The sequence below is a fragment of the Pleuronectes platessa genome, chromosome 15, assembly GCF_947347685.1.
Source record: "Pleuronectes platessa chromosome 15, fPlePla1.1, whole genome shotgun sequence".
In the NCBI taxonomy this organism is placed as follows: domain Eukaryota; kingdom Metazoa; phylum Chordata; class Actinopteri; order Pleuronectiformes; family Pleuronectidae; genus Pleuronectes; species Pleuronectes platessa.
The window spans coordinates 18,713,655-18,718,181 of record NC_070640.1 but is presented as its reverse complement, the minus strand read 5'-3'; the positions used below and the strand labels follow the sequence as shown (position 1 = coordinate 18,718,181).

General features: G+C 43.4%; 1 long non-coding RNA gene across 1 annotated transcript; it reads left to right on the top strand.

Moving 5' to 3' along the window:
* Positions 1–2,697: 2,697 nt before the first annotated feature.
* Positions 2,698–3,464, top strand: LOC128457525 (uncharacterized). Its single transcript, XR_008341931.1, has 2 exons — positions 2,698–2,933; positions 3,151–3,464. It is a non-coding gene; the product is annotated as an uncharacterized LOC128457525 (long non-coding RNA).
* The last annotated feature ends 1,063 nt before the right edge of the window (positions 3,465–4,527 follow it).

Below are 4,527 nucleotides of genomic sequence, written 5' to 3'. Positions count from 1 at the left end.
ATCTTACTGTGCTGTGCATGGAGGACATGACTCTACAGAAACTGACCCAGAGACAGTTCATGCTCAACCTGAAGAGGGCGTCACAGTCAGCTCACAAACACTGATACTCAGACACTTAAATGCTTCTCTTCTTAATAAATAATAAACCATAAAACACTACTACTGATGTGTGGTGTCCTGTCTGTTGGTGTTGGAGGTATTATTGTTCAACTGCCATGCGGCTCACGTCCCGGAGGTTTTTTATTGAACATCCTGGTGAATACACGTACACCACCTTCAGAGACGTGGCAGCTGTTGTGCCAGTTAATGCAAACTCATGTGCAGCCATGTTTGTAGTTCTCCCACAGGACACAATCTCCCTTCTAATAAAAATAAATGATGTGGTTCAAATTACTCCCAGCCAGATGTTTCATACTTCTACAACCGTGGTATGAACACTCAGTTAATGGCAGATGGATGAACAGTAAAAGGTTTGAATTGAAGAGGAAAGATGTCTTTTACGACTGATGTTGCCTCAGAGGAAGACCATTAGGTCTCCTAATTAGTCTGATTCTATCAAATATATTTATACATAGTTGTATTGCTCTGTAACACTGCTGTTGTATAAGAAGAACCCAGACATTTCTCATCTTCTACAAATATATGAACACTTAAATCCAACCCGAACAAGTTCCCCTGATAATGTCGATAAAACTTTGTTGTACAATGTCTGCGTCCTCCTTTAGATTATAGGACAAGATGTTGAATATCCCTTTTTCATTTGAAGGTCTTCTGCACAACTTAGGTTACCAGCTGCCAGTAGGGGTTAGCAGGTGTTAGTGGCGACCAACGGATTTTGGGGACATAACTGTGCATCTTATCATCATTAAGTGTTTTGGGCTTGTAATCAATGATACAGGCTGAACTTAAGAGTTCACTGAGGCTAAAGGTAAATCCGACTACTGGCTTGTGTGGCAGTATTAAAACCATGTGGCCACTCAGTAGATCAGACATCATTACCTCTTTGCCTTTTTTTGAACTAAACACTTTCCAAGATGGAGAATATCCCTTGTACCTTCTACCACACTAATTAATGCCTACCACCAGTTGATGTTATAGAATGTTGGTGACAACTAGAGGATTTTAGGGACTCATCTTGCTGCCTCCTCCTGACGCTGGATTTCCAGGACTACCAATTTTCTCTGCTCTGAAGGAGTTGCTCTGTTCCACAGGGGTCTACTCTGACCTGGGCCTAAACCTCCTCTTCCCTGTTGAACGTGGCCAACAATGTCAGAACGCTGGTAGTACTGCTTTTGCTTGTCTCTGGACTGAGAGGGTCATCTCAAGCCTTGTTTTGGTGCATTTAAACTCCTCTATATGACTCGTGTTAGGCAGCTTGAGGATGCCGTGTCCATACAGGCTGAATCCACTCAGACATCTTGGGACTCCTGACCACGTTCTCACATCGGAGCTGATCGTTCTCTCCGTGCTCTCAGCTTTTGTGATAGGAACGTCAACTACTGTAACAGGCCACATCGGTCGCGGTAATAGGCCAAACTGTAAGTCTGTACAAAACTTATCTTTGAATGCAAGTGGACATTTTTTGAAGACGCTGAAGCGTTTGTTCTGCAGATAACAAGTTGGAGGGAAACCAAACCACCCTGATAGACCCACCTTCATCTTTATCTGTGTCTACAGGGGGACCTCTCACACCCCAACCAGACCCCACCCCCTGACCAGGGAGAAGGTCACCATGGCAACTGCAGTGTCCCACTTAACCCCGGCCCTCCTGAAGATCGTGTCACAGTTTCGCTTAGCGACATCCATTCCTTAAGATAGATACTGTGTGAGGAAGGAAAATATTAAAATAGTGTTGTTAAAATAAAATTTCATATCTTAGTTCTTCATGTGTACATGTGAAAATATCATTAAGGAACGTGTCAATAGTGAGCAGCATTAAACTGCTACTCAACATGCTTTTAAAGACATTTTTGGGTTTAAATTTAGTGAATCCCGTTGTCGAAGAAAAAAAAAGGGAATACATAAAAAATACAGTGTAAGACTCTTCATAAAGTCTGTTCTTAATTGATGTAGACAAACCATCAGGGATTAAAAAGATAAAACCACAGCCTCTAACCTGCTTTATCACAGCACAGCTACAATTTGACATGCATCGTTTCTGTATATGTGTGACACATATAATAAAAAAGTAGATCCCTCCTCGGCATACCCTGGAATCTGTCTGGGCACATAAGAAATCCTCATAATGTAATATGTCAGATAACATGTCATCAGTTGACATATTGCAGTATTAAATTCCAATCCATGAAAGCATCGCGCATTAATCCTAGGGGATGTGACATTCAGAGGATGGTGAACCTTCGATTTATGATGACGGTGTGAGATAAAGCTCAGAGCGTTTTTTTAATAGACAGGAGAGAAGACATGTTTTGGTTTACAGCTGAGTTCTTTTAAATACTGTGTAAAGGTCAAAACTCCCAACAGAAGTCTGTGAAGTGGCTTTGGACAAGAACAATTGGGCTAAATAAGAAACTGCTTACTCATCTTGAGTGGGCAAAGACACAAACCACTGTAAATGGAAAATGAGTGAACTTTTCCTATGATATTCATTAATACTAATATTACTGATAAATAATACCATTAATAAAATGTTTCAAGAAAAAGCTGTGAGTCCATCTGGATGTTATATGGGCGTGGACCATCAGTGGACAGAGGCAATCAGGTTTGGACCAGATAAGAGAAAAAGTTCAGCCTGTGATGTCTGGTCCACCCCCGATGTCATCACGGTATGCTAATGAGCCAGGGGGCCTTTAAGTGCAGGGGCCCGGCCCTAAAGGAGAACAGTTAGGAGATCGTGAACCTGACGTGGATGGGACGCAGCTTTAAAACGTGCAGAGAAAAGTGTCAGCGAGCAACAGAAGATGCAACAATAGGTGAGTACGCAACAGAGCGAATGCTGAGGCTGTGTAATGATACACTTTATTTAAAACAGTGGTTTCCTTCAGTATATAAATACAAGTCAAGTTCATTTAATAGTTTCTTTACCAATATTTCGAAGATATTATTTCCATCGATTGACCTTCTCCTCCTTCGTCTCACAGACTGCAACAATAACATGCTGCTAACGCCTCTGTCTTGTGCCCTGGACAGGATATCATCTTATACTGTAAGTTTGTTATAGAGACACTACAGTATAGATGATGTACTATCCAGGGTTTCATTCCCGCTCTGGATCCTATCAGCACACACTCGGGCTCAACTGACTGCCAGCTGCACCGCCCTACAGAGGAGGGCCGTCAAACCGTTACCATTACTGAGTTTAGTAATCGTAAGGGTTCCACGGCCCTCGCTCAATGTCATCAGGACCAAGCAGGAGAAGACCGTGACGGACGTGTTATTAATGAGCTTCTGATGCCATTCTTCGACGTACTTGTGGATGCATGTGAAATAAAGATTATATGTCACCTCTTTGTTTTGTTTAAGTCACATCGAAAGCAGGGTATCAGCATTCCAAACATCTTGCGTTTGCAGATTTGCTTTAATGTGCCTGCGAAATCACTCATGATGTTGTTTTCCAGCAGCAGTTGGGTTGTCTCAGTGGCGATCTCTGCTGCGCAGCCGGCTTGTCTAATCACTGGGAAGCAGCCATTGCTGAAGGAGCTGGAGGGGTTGACACAGCTTCTGTGAGACATTCAAGGCCTCTCCCCCCCTCCTCCCTTCGCCCTCGCTTTAGGCCACTGGCTGGTTATTCATCAAGATGCGCCGGATAGCGTTACTGTCGAGTTAACTCACAGGCAGCAGGAATGAATCTAATCACCATTATCTGACCCATTTTAGCATCAGGTTAGTGCTCCATTTTGCCATCCATTAGGGAGACAATTCAGCCCTCAGGGGGAGTGCTGGGCTTTATAAGAGCCCCAAAAAAAATCAGGGGGAGGGAGCGGGGGCAGGGAGGAAAAAAAGAAAGGAGCAGCAGAACAAAAAGTGATAGTCAGAGGGATGGATGGCCACACTTCAAAGCCAAGTGGAGAGGGCTAAAGTAATGTGGGAGTGCGGGGAACAGGGGTGGATGGTACATCAGGGACATCCGAGTGACCACCAACTGCGCAGGTCACACTTCAGTTTATCTACAGGCCGTGTTCGCACGAGGTGCCCGCCAAGTAAAGAGCTCTGAGAGCCAAAGATAAACCATCAGCCTTTTCACACCTCGCCAAATCTGCTCAGTCGTAAAGGCACCGCCAAACTCGAGTCAAAACATCCGTCTGATGAGTCTTTGTTGTGTTTGTTACCTCAAATATATCAGCGATAAATAAATGTCTACAATTCATTACACTTTGTCGCTTTCATTAGCTGCTTTTCATTAACATGTTTTCTCCATTTCCCTGATGCATCACATGGCCTCAAGGTCCCTCAAATGGCCTCGTTTGAGGACATTTGTCAAATGTCACCCCCATCTCTCTTTCCCTGCATCTTCCACTGTCAGCTATCACGCAAAAACATAATATAACCTCAAGAAAATATAAAAAA